This window comes from Geotrypetes seraphini, chromosome 1 (assembly GCF_902459505.1).
Source record: "Geotrypetes seraphini chromosome 1, aGeoSer1.1, whole genome shotgun sequence".
Taxonomy (NCBI): Eukaryota; Metazoa; Chordata; class Amphibia; order Gymnophiona; family Dermophiidae; genus Geotrypetes; species Geotrypetes seraphini.
In genome coordinates, this window is record NC_047084.1 from 456,613,962 (window position 1) to 456,633,919 (window position 19,958).

Sequence of the window (19,958 nt, forward strand, 5' to 3'; positions counted from 1 at the left end):
CTTCAAGCCAGTACAACGCAATAGGGGAAATGCCTAAGATGTTACAAAGCTGACATTGCTTTAAAACTAGAAAGGAGAGCTTAAATTGTTAATTAGCCCCCTTTCAGCATTCTATCATAGGCGAGAAAACCCCCTAAGGCTTGCTTGCATGTTAGTACAGTACAAATGTTACCATAATAGCATGTTAGGTCAGCATAACCAGGGCTGTGGAGTCGGTAGATAAATGTTCCAACTCCGACTCTGACTCCGACTCTTCAGTTTTTTGTACTTCAGACTCCGACTCCAGGTACCCGAAATTTCCTCCGACTCCAACTCCTCGACTCCGACTCCACAGCACTGGTTAATTTTCAGATTGTTAAAATGGAATGTCAAGTTGAGAGAAATGAGCATTTTCGACACCACCTTCTTTTTGCTTTTAATCAAGGTTCTAAGGCCGCAGAAGCTGCTCTCAACATTTGTGCTGTGTATATAGTGGGTGCTATAGCTGAAAGAATCGGTCGTGATTGGTATGCCAAGTTCAAAAATGGAGTCGGTAGATAAATGTTCCGACTCCGACTCCTCAGTTTTTTGTACTTCTGACTCTGAGTCCGACTCCGACTCCAGGTACCCGAAATTTCCTCCGACTCCGACTACTCGACTCCGACTCCACAGCCCTGAGCATAACACCAGTGAAACATCTAATAGATATGCATTAAAACATTCAAATAGCATACCGTGTTTCCCCCATTATAGGACCTCCTCCTTTAGTAAGACACCCCCCTTTTTTTCCCCACCTGGGAAATATAAGGCCCCCCCCTGAAAATAAGGCACTATTTGGCAAGCACCCCCACAGCCTCCCGACCACCCCCATCATGTAGAAGCTCCTACCGGTGTCCTGCTGCTTCCTCTTGGCGGTCCCGACACGATCGGGGCAAGAGGGAGCTCAAGCCCTCTTGCCCCAGCCAACCGCGGCACCCCCGACACGATCGGGGCAAGAGGGAGCCCAAGCCCTCTTGCCCCTCCGACACTATCGGGGCAAAAGGGAGCCCAAGCCCTCTTGCCCCGCCGACTCCCCAACTCCCCGACAATATCGGGCCAGGAGGGAGCCCAAGTCCTCCTGGCCCTGGCGACCCCTCCCCCCCCCGCTAGTTGTTCGGGCCAGGAGGGAGCCCAAACCCTCCAGGCCACGGCGACCCCCTACCCCCATCCCGCACTACATTACGGGCAGGAGGGATCCCAGGCCCTCCTGCCCTCGACGCAAACCCCCCTCCCTCCAACGACCGCCCCCCCCAAGAACCTCCGACTGCCCCCCCAGCTGACCCGCGACCCCCTGGACGACCCCCACGACACCCCCCACCCCCCTTCCCCGTACTTTTCTGTAGTTGGCCGGACAGACGGGAACCAAACCCGCCTGTCCGGCAGGCAGCCAACGACGGAATGAGGCCGGATTGGCCCATCCGTCCCAAAGCTCCGCCTACTGGTGGGGCCTAAGGCGCCTGGGCCAATCAGGCCTTAGGCATAGCGGGTCCGCCCATCCCCACTAATCCTAAGGCCTGATTGGCCAAGGTGCCTAGCCTGGGCCAATCAGGCCTTAGATTTAGCGGGGATGGGCCGGGAAGGGGCGTGCCATCTCATTTCCACGAGGCAGACCCGTCGGCTGGACGGCAGCAAGACCCGTCCAGCTGACCAACATTGAAAGGTTAGTTGGGGGAGGGAGATTAGTTGGGGCGGGGGGTCGTTGGGCTTTCCGGCAGGAGGAGTTGGGCATCCTCCTGTCGGCGATTACGAGTTTGGGGGGGAGGGGGTTCCAGGGTTCCGACAAGAGGAGTTGGGCATCCTCCTGTCGGCGATTACGAGTTTGGGGGGGGAGGGGGTTCCGGGGTTCCGACAGGAGGAGTTGGGCATCCTCCTGTCGGCGATTACGAGTTTGGGGGGGAGGGGGTTCCGGGGTTCCGACAGGAGGAGTTGGGCATCCTCCTGTCGGCGATTACGAGTTTGGGGGGAGGGGGCTCGGGGTTCTGACAGGAGGAGTTAGGCATTCTCCTGTCGGTGATGGGACAGGCGGCCGCAACAACCGCGGCCGCTATACATATTGCAGCAGGGAGATCCCTTGCTGCCATAAGTATAGTGGCCGCGCCTAATTTAACCCGATTCTCTAAAGACGCCGGTTACAGAATCGGCGTTTAGTATAGGACGCCTCTCCCGGGCGGCCTGCCTGGGGAGCATTTTTTTTTTTTTAAAACGTGCATCCCGATTGGCTGATTAGACAGCTGTAGGACGTCTACAGCTGCCTAAAATCGGGACGCACTTTTGGAGAATCAGGGCCTTAAATGTTTTTCTGGTTTGTGATACAGTTTTTTCTGGTTTGTGATACAGCTTTTCTGGTTTGTGATGACCTGTACCATATACAGGTAATAAATGTCTTTTTTTCAGCAATAAATGTGTACTGTATTCTTCTTCATGGAAAAATAAGACATCCCCCTGAAAATAAGACCTTGTGCATATTTTGGAGTTTTTAAAAATATAAGACAGTGTCATATATTCGGGGAAACAGGGTAGATATGATGCTAGGATATGATGCTAATGTTGTTTCTACAATACTTAGAAGAGAAAATACTTAGATCCCGTTTTACAAAGCCGTGGAAGAGATGGTAGAGGTAGTCTTGAGTTAGAAGTAGCCGTCCACCCCCACCTTGAGAATGAGTTCTATAGTATGGGAACTACTTCTGAGAAGGCTTGCTGGTGGGTATTACATTGTGCAATTTCCTTGAGAGGACCTTAGAAGTCTCAAAGGTTTGTAGAGGGTTAATATAGTCTTTAAGTGTTCTGGCCCATTTTGTCTGAGGACCTTAAAAATCAAAGATAGAGTTTTAAATTTAGCCCTATAGGGTACTGGTAGCCAGTGTAGTTGTTGCAGAATACTGCTATCAGGTTGTTTGCACATACCGGTGTTTCAATCATGTAACCCCCCATTCTTTAAGGATAATCACTGGCTTCCAATATAAATCCCATATAGATCATAAACGTTTGACATTTGCTTTCAAAACAATGCACTCTAGTTTTCCTCTTTATTTAGCTTCTCTTCATGTCCCTTATAGACCTATCTGCTCTCTTTACTCAGCAACTGCCCATCAATTAGCTTTTCCTTTGGTACATATGACAAGGCTCGCCTGAATACAACACTGCCTTTTTTGCTATTACTTTGGAACTCGCTTCCTATGGAGCTGCGTTCGGAACATTCTTACTTGAAGTTCCATGCCCTCCTTAAGACTCATTTGGTTGATCTTGTAGTTGTACTTTTTTTTTTCTGCTGTCCTGTCACTGATTTAGTTCTTTTCCAGCTGTATCTTATGTAAACCATCGTGATGGTCTTTGAAGGGTGATATATAAGTACCTTAATAAACATAAACACAAAAATGTGATGTGGTCACACTGCTTGCAGCCTTTTATCAGTCATGCTTTGGCATTTTGAGTGAGCTGGAGCTGGTACAAACCTTTTTTTGTTTTTTGTTTTTTGTTTGACCAAAGTACAGGGCATTACAGTAGTCTAGTCATGATAGTCATAGATCACTGTGGTCATCTTTTCAATAAATGGAGACAGATTTCAGAGTTGCCACAGGAGGAAGAAACAATTTTTAAAGGCTGTTTGATTCTCCAGGATTAAAGTAAGTGATGGTTCTTGACCTGCGATTTGTGGGGAGTTCATATTCTTAAAAGGTTAGACAGCTACTCAGTTTCCTCAAAGCTGAGGGTGGATCTGATTCAGTGAGGATGAGTAGTTGCACAGATATAGATGTAGAATTTTATGTCCATTGACTGAAGCAGGTTAGCTAAAGGCTTGAGGTAGATATTAAATAAAATGGGAGACAGTATGGATTCTTGTGGCACCCCACAGTTCAGTGCCCAAGATGATGATGTGCTGTGGCTGAACAGAACTGATTGTTGTCTGTTTGACAAATAGTATTTGAATCATGTAAATACTTGAATCATGTAAATACTGTGCCAAGATACCTGTTTCTGCCAGCCTTGTAAGCATGGTTACAAAGGCTGGTAAGAAACCCTATTATTGGGGCAGACTCCTGTCACAAGAACTGTCTCTGTTCCATTTCCATGTCTGAAACCAGTATCTCACGGGCCGCATCGAGGTGGAAGAAGATATCTTCTTTTTCAAGGGTCCCGCGGCAACAAGGGGGCATCCGTGGAAAATCAGGGGCGGGAAACTGCACGGGGACACCAGGAAATTATTTTTCACTGAAAGGGTGGTTGATCGCTGGAATAGTCTTCCACTTCAGGTTATTGAGGCCAGCAGCGTGCCTGATTTTAAGGCCAAATGGGATAGACACGTGGGATCTATTCACAGAGAAAGGTAGGGGAGGGTCATTGGGGTGGGCAGACTAGATGGGCCGTGGCCCTTATCTGCCATCTATTTCTATGTTTCTATGACATGGGCCTGGCCTGTTATTTAGCCAGCTAAATGCAGACTGTCTGTTCTATACATTTTGAAAAGAAAAAAAAACCAAAAAAAACTCCATACTCTCTAGTCAATAAACATATGCATTTGGCCAGGAAAAGGATGCTAGAGACTGGTTGGTAGTTTTCAAATTTGCCGTAGTTAAGGAAGCTCTTTTTCAATAGTGGGCATACCACAGCCCTTCTTAGTGTTTGTTGTTGGCAGCTTCCCTTTCACAAGAGAGGAGTTAATATAGTTTTTATGGCCCTTTCAAAGAGGCCTACGCTTGCTCACTGTAGAGAGGACAGGTTGTCAGCTGTAGACCTTTCAGGATTTTTTTCAAGAGCTTTTTCTTTATCCTGATTGAATGAGTCCCTTTTTTGCCTGTGCATGGAAGGAAGGAGGAAGTGGTCTCTTCATTAGCTGATGGGAGGCTTGATGGGACTTTCAGTAGGCCCTTGTGGAGACCTCTAATTTTGTTGACAAAGTATGTGGCAAAAGCATTGCTGATTAGTTGTGACTGGGAAGGCTAGTTCTGTTGTAGGGTTTGTAGAGGCCTGTTTACTATTTTAAATAGCAGCTTGGTTGAAATTGCAATCTTTTTTAAATGTAATTTTGGTTGTTGTTAAGGCCTGGCAGTTCATTTCCATGTATTCCTTTTAGCGGAGCCTGTCTTCATTTATATGACATTTTTGACATTTTCTTTCAAGTTTAGGTCTTTGATGCTTAAGGATCCATAGTTCTAGGGAGAGATATGGGAAGTGTTTGTGCATAAAGCATTGAAGGAACCATTTTTTCTATGACCATCACTAAGGGCTCCTTTTAGAAAGCCGCAGTAGCGATTTCCTTGCAGCAAATGTGACACAGTCCATTCAATTTCTATAGGCTGCATTGCATTTGCCATGCCAGAACTTACTACCACAGCTTTGTAAAAGGGGCCCTAAGTATGCATTCCAAATATTAACCTGTCCTAATGCTGAAGTCATTTTTTCATCCACATGGTGGCAAGACAAGGCCACTAGGAAGTTCTCAGCAGTCAGATTTCTCATGTCTCAAATAGCCGTCACACTGTACTGTGCTAGCCTCTTCCATCATCAAAAGTAAAGTTGTTTTCTGCCTTCAACGTGTATGAAGAGCTAGTTCCTATATCCTCTCCAAGGTCTGGCCCCTTGCCATTTCTCATTTGGACTAATTGTTCACCATTGTGATTGCTGCTTCCATAGACGAACTTCCTTTCTGTTGATTTCCTATATGCTATCTATCCTCTCTCTCTTTCTCCCCTGACAGGTAGCTAGATCTTAGGGGCCTAGGATGTGTGACGGAACATTGTCTGTTGAAGAATAATAGTTAGGGGAATTATAGTAAACTAAGTCATGGTCTTTCTGTTATCTTCAGAAGATGAAGATTCCATGGACAGCACTCATCTGGAACTTTTAGCTCATGAGCAAAAGAATCATCCAGGGAGGGGGCAAAGCCCATCAGCGGGAGAGGAGGGAAACATTGAGCTGAAGATACCAGAGGAGCACCTGCTAGATTTTCCTCTGCAAAGTTCATGAACTCTGAAGATGAAAAATCCAGAGTGTTTCTATGAACTGGCCTCTTTAGTACAAAAGGCAGAAAATTCAGGGCAGGGCACTTTAACTGAGGACAGAGGTGAGGTTTCTCCAAAGGGAGTGAGCTGATCATAGGTTGGGGAGAGAGATTATCTGCCAAAACAATGAAACCCTGTGGCAGCTAAATATGATAAAGCACACTATCAGCAGAATGGAGCTCTCCTTTCTATCTGCAGTGTGGTGAAAAGTCTTGTGGAGAGCATATATTAGCTCAGATGCTTTCTCCTTTTGCTAGCTCCTTCTCTGCATCCAGCCTCACCTGGAATACAACGAGGATACTGTGCAACCCTCAGAAGATAACATGATATCTGAACAAGCCCCACTGTTCTGCAGGAGGGTTAAATCTGGATGAGGTGCAGTGGGCGAAAAACCTGACCCAGTACTGTACAAATGTGAATGTCTTGTATAGAGCTGTAAATAAAAGTTACTTTCAAATTTAAAATACTGTGTGATGAAGTTATATCTATGATATCCAGCATTATTATTAGTTTTTCTAGCTCAAACATTGTTGGAAAATTTTCTGTTTTAAGGGTAAAAGTGTCTGCTTGTCTCCTTGTCTATCTGGAGGCAAAATAACTCAGAAAACTTAACAGAACCAAATATGACGTAGAAAAAAAACCAGTGAAACAGTGCAGCCTGTAGTTGCAAGTTCCTAGAGGAAAAGTCCATAGTCTGTTATTGAGAAAGACATGGGGGAAGCCACTGCTTGCCCTGTATTGGTAGCATGGAATATTGCTACTCCTTAGGTTTTGGCCAGGTACTAGTGACCTGGATTGACCACCGTGAGAACTGGCTACTGGGCTTGATGGGCCATTGATCTGACCCAGTAAGACTATTCTTATGTTCTGATATTTGAAAATAAGTAATGTGCATTTTCATTAGCTAAATGTATACCCGTTTCATAAAGTCAAATACACGCCTACTTGACTTTATAAAATACTAGCGTAGGCATGAAAGAACAGGTGCGCATGTAAAAATAATAATAATAATAACTTTATTCTTCTATACCGCCATAGTCGTGAGACTTCTAGGCAGTTCACACTGAAGAGAGCTGGACAGTCAGTGAGTTACAATATGTAGAAATCCGGGATACAGTATGTAGAAAACTTACAAAAAAGCACATAGAATCTTACAAAAGGCAATGAAATATAGCAAGCAGAATCTTAAAAAGGCAGCAAAATTAATGTTAGGCATTTCAGACTTAAAAACAGGAGTGGATAATATGTAGTGTTAGGTGTAGATACTTTTTTTTAGGTGGTGATTTTGTTGAATAAGGCAGTTTTTATGGCTTTTCTAAAGGCGCTAATACTTAACCCAGCGTGAGGGCAGGTAGAAATGATAACTTACTTTCCACAAACATATGCATGAATTAAAAAAATTAATAAGCTGCAAGTGTAGGTGCAGACTCCGCCCACACCCAGCCAAAACTCAACTCCTGTGTACAACCACTATTAAAGTATACACCATGACATTTTACATGTACTTCCACACTAATCAGTAAATTACTTGTGTAAGTGGCCACTTATGCATGTAAATTAATAAAATACCAGCATTTACACCCATTCTTACCATTTAAAACCAGGCAGATGCTTATAAAATTACCCCCAAAATGCTGGAGTGGTTAGATGATGTATTTGTACCTTGGCATTATCTGATTCTGTATAGACTTTGAATATCTAAGGATAGTGGATTTATATGTTAACTGGCCACTAGTGAATGTATAGCTCCACTTGAAAATTAGTCCATTAGTTTTTTAGGTATTAAAGGACATTGCATCATGCTATCTCAAGTTTAAGTTTAATCTGCATCTATTCAGGATCTACTTATTCACTAATTTATAAACTGGATTGTGGCATCTCACAAGCGTCATTACTTTCTCCTCTCCTGTTTAATATTTTCATCAACCCTTTTGCTAACTTGATTCAGTCTTTCAATATTCGTTTCTATATCTATGCAGATGATATTTTCTCCATTTCCTCTTCATATTGACTTACAACCTTTACAATCCTGTTTGCACGCAATTGCAACTTGGGTTTCTTCCCATAAGCTTAAATTGAACCCAGACAAAACAAACAGCATGCTGGATTACTGGATCTCTAAATCAACCCCAAATCCCTCTGATCCTCTTTGAACAAACTATCACTCTTGTTCTAGGCTTTCACTATCTTGGGGTATGAGTCGATTCTAAATTATCTTTTTCTCAACATATTTCCAATGCTATTAAAGCAGGTTTCTTTGTATTGCGTTCACTTAATGCACTTAGAGATTTCTTAAACTTCAACTCACTTCATACAGCTATCCATGCATTCCTAATTTCAAAATTGGACTACTGTAATTCCGTTTATGCAGGTTTGCCACTTTCTCAGACCAAGTGCCTTCAGACATTGCAGAATTGTACAGCATGTTTTCTTTTTAAATAAAGTAGATTCAGCTATGCCTCTCCACCTTTACGTCAGTTTCACTGATTACTGGCCCTTTTCAGAATAAAGTTCAAGATTCTCACTCTTGTTCATAGAAGTTTCTACACTAGTGACCTAGTTATCTGTGCACATAAGCTCAATGAGGTGCCCCAATTAGTCTCTTCCATAGGAGCTAGCAATGTGCGTCTGTATTCTCTAATATTGGTTTTCCTCTCAAAAAACAATGTAATACAGCATCTGCAAACACATTGTATTCAGGAAGAGATGAAACAAGGCACCTCATTGAGCCTATGTGCAGAGACCTGCTTATAATCACAAAATAATATCAGCATATCAGATAAATCATTTGGTTGACTAGTTGAAGTATATTTGCATTTTTGAGGGACTTTTCATTGAGATAGACTCACATGCAAACCTCTCCAACTGACCTCTTTGCCATGAGGAAAATATGAAGATTCCTCTCTATTGTTCCATTCTTCCTTTTCCCCTTCATCTGTCTTTGGATGCCCTGATAATTGCATAGATTTGGTCATTCCTCTATGCTTATAAGAACATAAGAAACGCCTTCACCGGATCATACCGAGGTCCATCTAGTCCGGCGATCCGCACACGCGGCGGCCCATTTAGGTACTCCTATATGGAGACCCGGATTTACCGTATCCCTCAATATGATATGCAAGAAGGAAGGCATCCAACTTGTGCTTGAATCCTCCAATCTCTCTCATTGAGAGTTCTATACCAGTTGCAACAAAACTGAAACATCCTGATTCTTGTAGTACTATTTTTGTCTTTGCAGAATTGTTTCCCTCTTTCAGAAAGGTTAACAGTTCTACCTTTTTGCAAGCTACTCCGATTCCCAGTGCTGTTCAGTCTATGGAAGAACCATCTTCTTCTTCCATACATGAATATTCTAACTTTCACAGCTTGGAAATTAAACAGTCTCTGGCATCTGCCCTTGGTCTTTCCATGTCATCCTCATAGCTGCCTGGGAAACCTTCAAGTGCAAGAGATTATATCAATCTGGAACTCTAGAAATGGCCATAACCCTCTTACTTGTCTTCTGTGACAATACTATGGCACCTATACTTCTTGTATCATTTTGACCATTAAATCTCTTTGTGCTGTAAGCATAACCTTTCAGTAGCTCATCTCATGAGATACCTCTATATGTAAAGCCTCCATTGTGGAAGACCCTTGTGCTCTAGAATCTGAATTTAGTCCTCGCTTCACTAACGTGGAGGGGCATTGGTTGCCAGTCGAGGCTCATGTGAAATTTAAATTTGGTTGCATTTGTTATAAGGTATTGTTCGGCCTTGCACCTAATTATCTTGTGGATTTGTTCACATGTGTAAATTCAAAGCACTCTCGACGCACGCATACCGTATTACTCACATATTCTAAATGTTCTAGATCTTCAGTCAGCAGTCTGGTGAAATTTTAAAGCTCAATGGTATTTTTATGATTTTATTTAGGAGTGAATGCTTTTTGGTATGGTTGTTTGTATGGCTAGATTTATCCTGCTCAATAATGGAATTTCTTAGTATGTTTGCTGTTTGTATGGGTCACGTCTATCCTATCTAAAATTAGTGTTCTTTTTTTTAACTTTTATTGTATTCTGTAAACCGCTTAGACCAGTAAAATGAACGAGCGGTATAACAAAACTAATAAACCATAAGCCATATGTACCTTTCCTTCAATCAAAGGTTGTCAATATAAAAAATATCATCAACATCTTTTGTCATTTCAAGCTGCAATCTATATATATAAAATCGGAGGTATGTATGTGTGTATGTATGTGTGTGTATGTGCCGCGATCACGCAAAAACGGCTTGACCAATTTGAACGAAACTTGGTATGCAGATCCCTCACTACCTGGGGTGATATGTTCTGGGGGTCTCGCAGCCCACCTGCACACGTGGGCGGAGCTACAAACATAAAATCAGATTTCACCCATTCATGTCAATGGAAAAAATGTAAAAAGCTGCCATTCTCACAGTAATTCAAAAACGGCTTGACCGATTTGAACAAAACTTGGTATGCAGATCCCTCACTACCTGGGGTGATATGTTCTGGGGGTCTCGCGACCCACCTGCACATGTGGGCGGAGCTACAAACAGAAAATCAGATTTCACCCATTCATGTCAATGGAAAAAATGTAAAAAGCTGCCATTCTCACAGTAATTCAAAAACGGCTTGACCGATTTGAACGAAACTTGGTATGCAGATCCCTCACTACCTGGGGTGATATGTTCTGGGGGTCTCGCGGCCCACCTGCACACGTGGGCGGAGCTACAAACAGAAAATCAGATTTTACCCATTCATGTCAATGGAAAAAATGTAAAAAGCTGCCATTCTCACAGTAATTCAAAAACGGCTTGACCGATTTGAACGAAACTTGGTATGCAGATCCCTCACTACCTGGGGTGATATGTTCTGGGGTCTCGCGGCCCACCTGCACACGTGGGCGGAGCTATAAACAGAAAATCAGATTTCACCCATTCATGTCAATGGAAAAAATGTAAAAAGCTGCCATTCTCACAGTAATTCAAAAAAGGCTTGACCGATTTGAATGAAACTTGGTATGCAGATCCCTCACTACCTTGGGTGATATGTTCTGGGGGTCTTGCGGCCCACAACTCTATGTTGCTTGCTCAAGGCTGGGTTCACCCAAGAATTTATATGTTCTTGCTCCAGGAGGTGAAACTAAAAATGTTGTTTATAATCACGTTTTGCGTTAGTTGTATTGTATTCATTTTGTCAAATATTTCACATTATAATTTGAATATTGTACTTTTTATTAAGCTGTAAAAAAATAATTTCATTCACCACTATAAAGTATCTTTATTTGAATCCATTTACAGTGTTATTGCTATAATTAAATACCCGTGCAACGCCAGGGCATCAGCTAGTATAGGATAAAGATTTGAATTCTCTAATAGTGACCTCATGCTCATATCAGCATTTTAGGAGACAATTGAAAGCATATTTGTTTATAAGATTTTTAGGAAATGAATGTATTATATTCAACTGTATATGTGCTATTTTTATTCTAGTTTGTAAACCGCATAGAACTTACTGGTATTGCGGTATAGAAATACTTTTTTATGTTATGTTATGATGTTCAAATCTGAGTTTCTATCTTTTTGAAACATTTAAAAAAAAAAAAAACACACCAAAACACATCCAAAAGAAAAATGCACAAAATAAGCCATTGGGATGTAGGAGGAGCCAACATTTTTAGCAGACTGGCCATAGACATGCTAACAGAGCAGTGGGGCACTTAAAGGGGCACTGCAGTGAACTTCATATAAAAAGGCAGCTACTTAATAGCCCCATCACAGCGGAAGAGATACAACAAGCTATTAAACAGTTGCGACTGGCAAAAATTCCTGGGTCCGATGAATTGGGGCCCAAATGTTATAAAATCTTGCAACATTGTATTATGAAACCATTAAAACACCTATTTGGAGGCCTATTGGATGCGACCACACAAGATTCTGCTCGTAACAGGGCTCATGTGATGATATTACCAAAACTAGGGAGAGCGATTGATCAGCTTGGCTCTTATAGACCAATCTCACTATTAAATCAAGATAATAACTACTGGCTACCATCCTAGCTACCCGATTGAATCAGTTCTTACCATTACTTATACAAATGGATCAGGTAGGATTCATCCCAGAACGATATGCTTCCATGAACTTACTGAAGGTCCTTTCTGTTTTACAGACCAAGTTGAATCCAGGGGATAGATCTTTGATTGCAAGCCTAGATGTGGAGAAGGCATATGATATGGTTTTTTGGAACCATCTGTTTTGGACGCTTCCAAAGTTTGGAATTGATAGAGCCTTCATGCAGTGGATAAGGGGACTCTATACTACTCCTACTGCCCAACTCATTAATGGTTGCTTATTGGACCCCTTTACACTGCAGCGGGGTAGAAGACAGGGGTGCCCACTTTTCCCTAGAACCATTGGCCATTAAGCTATGATCAGATACTTCAAAGAATTAAGATAGGAACTCAGGAATTCCGAATCAGTCTGTTTACTGATTATATGCTTCTGTATGTTCACCAGGTGAATTCTAATATGCAGAAGATTATGGCTATATTCAACATGTATGGTAGTTTCACGGACCTATGCATCAGTTATGAGAAGTCTGAAGCCCTCCCCTTATGCTTGCACTTCAAGGATATCTGGCACCATAATTTGGGGGTGGGACTAGCTAAAGATCAGTTCAAATATTTGGGTATTATCCTAAGCCTTGATCCTACAACCATTTATCAACGGAATGTTAGGGATGTCATAGAGAAAATAAGACAACTCTGTCATTGTTGGAAAGACCTTTTGCGGTCTCTGCTGGGACAGATAGCGTTGGTAAAAAAAAGTCCTACTCCCAATGTTGCTCTATCCGCTACAAACACTACCACTGTGGATAACCAGAAAGGATGGCCTCACCTTTAGCTCTATCATATGCTCTTTCATCTGGCAAGCCAAAAAAGCACATATTAGCTACGACAGCCTTACTGTGCCAAAGGCGTGGGGAGGATTGGGCCTTCCAGATCTGAGATTATACAATGTTGCTGCTTTACTACGTTGGATCTTTGAGGAAGTGACAAACACCCTCAAATAGTCGCCAGAGTCAAGAGGGCTAAGATGGGACTGTGGATCTCAGATGCCTGTCTTCACTGTCAGGTTCACATTTACTAAGGGATTGCTTGGAACCTGCCTCTCTTTTAGCTTATATACATGGCCTGGGAGCTGCTGCGGACCCTCCTTTCTTACAACCATTACGTCAGGCCTGGAAATGGTGGAGATTGCTAGATGCTAAATCAGATAGAGTGTCTCTATTTTTACCTTTAATTCGAAACTTGGTGTACTCACCTGGCCTTGGTGGAGGTGCCCTTAAGGATACAATTTGCCTTTTGACTCTGGACAGACTTCTGGATTTGGGAGAACAATTCCCCTCCTTTCTGGAATATACCCACTACACCATTTTTTCAGTATTTTCAAGTGCAGCCCTATTACCATAAGTTGATTATGTCCAGTGTAATGACTATGGAGACTGGGCCTTTCACCAAACTCCTCAGGACCACACTACCCTCATAGAATTGATTATCCTTGTGGTATAAAATGGGCAAGGAATTCCAAAAGGAAAGATGCCTTTGGCACTTAGTTCAGGAGTGGTCAACAGACCTGGACTTACCTGTAACCACTGCAGAGCTTTGCAAGTAATTCCAGGGTATCTATTATTATGTCAAGCCTGTTTTATTATAAGAAACACAATTTAAAATTCTTCATCACTCCTATATCACTAGAGTCAAGAGGGCTAAGATGGGACTGTGGATCTCAGATGCCTGTCTTCACTGTCAGGTTCACATTCCTTTTTAGAGTGTGTTCATCTCAAGTTTTGGAATAAAATATTTGCAACTCTCGAGGCATCACTACAGATCTCACTGGAGTGGAACTACTCTGCTTTACTGCTGGGAGACGATCAGATTTTTATTGACCAAGGAATTCGCAAGTTTTTATACCTCAATATTATGGTGGCGAAACAAGTTATTCTCCAGACCTGGATCACCACACAGGTGCTTCCATATAAGGCCTGGGTTGCCAAGGCAGCCTCCACTGCACCTTTTCAGTTATGGTCATATTGTGGGAGATCAAAACCGGAATGGGTTAATTACCAAATTTTTTGGAGACGTTTACTGGCTCTTGTTTGAATGCCGTCCACATGGGGTCCATTTCAAATCTTAAATTTCAGCCATCGACTATCCACACATAACCTTCGATAGGATCACAACATTCCAAACTCTCGCAGAACTAATCTGACCATTTTACTTTATTGTAACATTTTATATAGTACTAACCACCATATCAGTACGTTTTACTATTTGTAACCACATTCTGGTTCCATATGCTGTATTATGTTCTGCTGATACTTACTTGTGACCAACCATTTCCAAGAAGGTATAGAGGGAACTTATAATTGTTACTGTTTATTACCCTCTGGGACATTTGTTATTGGTATTATGTTCTTGGACATGATATTGCACTTGTAGACAGCTTACATCATTGGTGGATGGTTATCAATTGGATTCGTAAACTAGGTGTCCGCTTTACCCAGGTGCTCTCGCAAAAAGGGGAATGGGGATTCTCATTTAATTTAATTTCCTTTCTTTTCATTCCAGTATTAAGGAAAACTTTTGAAATGTAGTGGTAGTATATGCTATCATATACCTTTTGTTATTGATTTTTCTGTGCAGCAATTAGTGGAGATGCTCCTGATGCTGACTATATAGTTTCGGGGGTGGGGGGAGGTTACTGATAGATGTTTTTGTTAGCACAGTTTTATGACTGCATTTAAAAAAAAAAGGCCTAGGTACACATCTCACCAAAATTCCCATGTAATGTATGGTGAGCCCTCTAAAACTCACCCAAAACCTACTGGACCCAACTGTACACTACACCAACAGCCCTTACTAATGCTGCAGTTATACCACTGGACAGCAGGGAGTGCTAGCTTAAGGGTAAGCCACACTAAGGAAAGTAATGTAACCCTGCTGAGAAATAGGGGCGGGACTCAGGCAGTGAGGAGGATATATGACCTAGCCTGGAGTTATTCAAAGAGGTCTCTAAGAGAGAGGTCCCCCGAAGTAGGGTTACCATATGACTCCAGAAAAAGGAGGACAGATTAAGACATCCGGGTTTTACTTCTGCTGAAAGCAATGGAAGTAAGGAGGACACATAGAGGTATCTGGGCTTTACTTTCATTGAAAGCAAGGGAAGTAAAACCCAGATGTCTCAATCTGTCCTCCTTTTTCTGGAGCCATATGGTAACACTACCCCAAGGGAGCAAGTTCCCAAGAGCCCTGGGAAGGAGTGGAGAATGTATGAGAGTGTCAAGGTGATGGTTAGTGTCTGGCTGAGGTATACGTATACCCCTGTCCGTCCTTTTCCTGGGGCAACAATACCTTTATACCCAAAGACAACGTCCGCATAGAGTCCGCATAGAGTCATAAGTTACTCCTAGGAGTAACTTATGACTCTAACTTATCAATAACAGATCACGTATCCAAACTAGTATCCTACTACCTCCGCCAGCTAAAAACCATATGTGCATACTTCTCAGAGCCCAAATTTGTCCAACTACTCTACGCTTTTGTACTATCCTGTGTAGACTATTGTAACATTCTACTAGCGGGCATGCCTACCAAAACACTCTCGCCTACAAAGGGTGCAAACGCTGCAATCCGCCTTCTGAAAAACCTAGGCATCCGTGACCATATTACCCCTGCATTACCTTTCATGCAGTGGCTGCCCATTCAAAAACGCTGCACCTTCAAGGCCCTGCTCCTCGCTTTCAAAACCTTCCATGAAATGATTCCGTACTACATGAAAACTAAACTACAAATCTACTTCCCAAAGTGACCACTGAGGTCCCAAGGAGAAAAATGACTGACCATACCTCCTGGCCACTTCCTCAGAACTGAAACAGCCCGCAAACGTTCCTACTCACATTTCATACCCAGACTTTGGCACGCCATCCTCCCATCTGTTAGATCACTAGATGGACTCTGGAACTTCAGGAAGGCTGTGAAAACCTTCCTCTTTACAAATCCAGTGCCTTAAAGTCATTCACCCAGAAATGCCACTCAGTCAACGCACCTACGCCACCTAATCTCACCAGATGCTACTTAGTGCATATGTTTTATTGTCATGTTTATATTGTAATTTATGTAAATTATGTCACCTCTGTCTTGTCTCGATTTTATGGATGTACTTTGTAACCCGTTCTGGGCTCCTTTGGGAGGACGGACTAAATAAATCACTTGAATACTGTGGGAGGTGGCTCATTGATCAGAGACTGAGATTAATGAACTGTCTGTGAGATATGGTTAAATGCCTAGAGTAAAGACTGCTGAACTGGATTGAGAGATAGAAGAGGGTGGTTTTGCCTTCCCTGAGTCTGTGAGGGAACAGGCTCAGCTTTTAATTATACCCTTCCGGAGTACCCAGGCTGTGTATGGGGTGAGTGTGCACAAGGTTTCCTGAAAAACCTGGTCCGGATTCCTACATATTGTGGTAGTGGTGGTATTTTTGTGCCTCTTAATCCAGAGACAACTCACAAGCTTCCAGAGACTGGGACGGACCTCAGAAAGAGGGGGAGGGGGAGCTTTTTTAAAAGGGGATAAGAAAAGTAACTTTGCCCTGAAGTAGAGAATTTAAACAGTAAGAGCTGGACAAGCTGGGGGGGGGGGTGTTAAAGGATTGATTAAACTACTGCATGCACCTGACTAGCAGGTAGAGCTTGTGTGTGAATTGCAGCTGTGAAGGGGAAGAGTAAGCTGGAGAGCTGTTCTAATTAATCACAGTGATTGCAGCCGGGGAGAAGCAGTCACAGAAGCTGATTCAAGGGGCAAAAGAAGAATGACAGAACCTTGCTGTGAGGAAGGGAAGCATGCTGCTAGAATCAGAGCAGTCAAGAAAAGCAACCCAGATTATAGCCTGGAACAGGAAAGGGGTTCTTCTACAAGGCAACCCCTGAAGGTACAGCAAATAGGAGGGAGTCAGAGAGGAAATGAAGCAGAAACTAGAACCACTGGAAACCCTAGAATATTTGTCCTCCTATCTAAAACTTTCTTATTCAACAAAAGGAACTAGAAATTTTGGAAAGTTCATCTTCCCTACTCCAAAGGCCTGTCGTTTTAAGACCTTTTTAGACAGGACTTTGGCGTATCAAGCTGGGAAGATGAACTCCTGGCTAAGTCCGATGATTGTTCAATCTAATTCTTACTTCACATTTAGGAAATCATTAAAGACCTATTTATTTGACAAATAAGAATATTAATTTTGATATATTTAAATGAGGTCTTTTGTTTCTATTCTTATTGTCATAGTATGTTTTAATTTTTAAATAGTTTTTAACATTGTACTTCAATGTTTTTAACAATTGTATTACTTTTATTATATAACTAGCTGATGCCCCGGCGTTGCACGGGTATTTAATTATAGCAATAACACTGTAAATGGATTCAAATAAAGATACTTTATAGTGGTGAATGAAATTATTTTTTTACAGCTTAATAAAAAGTACAATATTCAAATTATAATGTGAAATATTTGACAAAATGAATACAATACAACTAACGCAAAACGTGATTATAAACAACATTTTTAGTTTCACCTCCTGGAGCAAGAACATATAAATTCTTGGGTGAACCCAGCCTTGAGCAAGCAACATAGAGTTGTGGGCCGCGAGACCCCCAGAACATATCACCCCAGGTAGTGAGGGATCTGCATACCAAGTTTCGTTCAAATCGGTCAAGCCGTTTTTGAATTACAGTGAGAATGGCAGCTTTTTACATTTTTTCCATTGACATGAATGGGTGAAATCTGATTTTCTGTTTGTAGCTCCGCCCACGTGTGCGGGTGGGCCACAAGACCCCCAGAACATATCACCCCAGGTAGTGAGGGATCTGCATACCAAGTTTCGTTCAAATCGGTCAAGCCGTTTTTGAATTACTGTGAGAATGGCAGCTTTTTACATTTTTTCCATTGACATGAATGGGTGAAATCTGATTTTCTGTTTGTAGCTCCGCCCACGTGTGCAGGTGGGCCGCGAGACCCCCAGAACATATCATCCCAGGTAGTGAGGGATCTGCATACCAAGTTTCGTTCAAATCGGTCAAGCCGTTTTTGCGTGATCGCGGCACATACACACACACACACATACATACACACATACATACCTCCGATTTTATATATATAGATTTTAGATTGTACGTAGATAATGTGTTCTATGAAACTGTACCATGTGCTGAAATGTCTCAGTTTTTTCCTGTTGTGAACTGCCTAGAACTACTGGTTGGGCGGTATACAAGAAAATAAATTATTATTATTATTTTTTAATTCTTTATTGATTTTTAATCAAAAACAGTGTCATACAAATGAAAGAACAATAGGTATTACACACATTACACTAATATCTGTACAGGTAACATAAATATCATTCAATAATTTCATTTTCTTGCATATAATAATAGCACACTATAACCTAATATATAATACAAATGAAAAATAAAGTTACCCAAATATTACTATCAATATTTACTCCTCCCTCCAACCTCCTACCCCCCCCCCCCCTGGATGTGTAAAGATAAATAAACCAAAGGAAAGATATGATGAAAATACATTATTATGTTTTTACAAATTTAGTCAATGGGCTCCAAATTTTATTAAATAACACACTAAAACCCTTACACTCTGCGTTAATTCGTTCGTATCTGTATATAGTGCACATATTCACCCACCAAAAAGTATAATTTATTATATCATGATTCTTCCAATTACTTGTAATCAATTGAATGGCTATACCTGTTAGGATCATAAATAGACGACTCTTATATTTATCTAGAGTGGGTTTCACATGTAAAATTGTTCTACAAATTATAGCTTCATATGATAATGGAACATTTGAATCTAAAACTAGATTTATTTGTCCCCAGATTGACTTCCAAAATATTAATATAAACGGACAAAAATATAACAGATGATCCAAAGTCCGTATACCAATATGACAATGCCAGCCAGCATCTATAAGACTTAGAACTATCTATTTTATTTAATCGACCTGGGGTCCAAAAAATCCTATGTAACAAAAATAACCATGTTTGTCTCATAGATGCTGACGCTGTACATTTCAAATCTCCAAGTCCAAATTCGTGGCCGAGACAGAAATATACCGTTTTATCTCGATGCTCCAGATGTCTCTAAGACTATTTTTTGGCTTTTTATTCAAAAATCCAGAAATCAATTTGTATCACTGAGACCAGGCAGCGGGTAAAGTGGAATCCAAGATGAGAGTGTGGGAACAGGAATGGCAAAGGAATTACCTAATCTTACAACAAAGTCCTGGGAAGTCAGAGGACTACCAGACCTGGAAATGGGACCAAGTCAAGGAAGAACCAAGTAACCAAGGAGATGCCTGGAAGAAGGAAGTCTCCTAAAGGGAGCAAGGCCAGTGACCTGCCAAAAGTCACTGGGTCTCAGGAGACTAAGAGCTTTGATAGAATTGGACAGCCCGAAGCCAGGAAAGGAGCTGGCCAGTAGAAGAGGGGGTGCTGGGCATTGGAGTGATTCACAACCCAAGCCTAGAAGCCCCACAAAAGACAAGGGTACTGGTGAGAACCAAAAGATAGAGGTTAAAGGGCAAATTCTATAAGAAGCGCCCAAAAGTTAGGCAGTTAATTAGGCACTGTTCAGTGCGATTCAAGTAAAATTGGGTGCTGTTTAATGAATCACGCTGAGCGGAACCTATTTTGGAGGCACCCAAGAAATAGGCCAGCTCTAGGCACAACTAAAAGTTAGGCGCCAGGCTGAGCGCTTAAGCACGCTTAAGAGCAGTGATTCTGCAACAAGGCACCTAACATGTAGCCATGCCCACGCCTAACATGCATAGCGCCTATTTTTTTGAAGACCGCCTAAATTTGTAGAG

At 42.0% G+C, this 19,958-nt stretch overlaps 1 protein-coding gene across 3 annotated transcripts in view; it reads left to right on the forward strand.

Moving 5' to 3' along the window:
- The window catches only part of SYP (synaptophysin), a 63,316-nt gene that overhangs the window by 9,296 nt on the left and 34,062 nt on the right, over nt 1-19,958 (forward strand). The window lies entirely within an intron of this gene.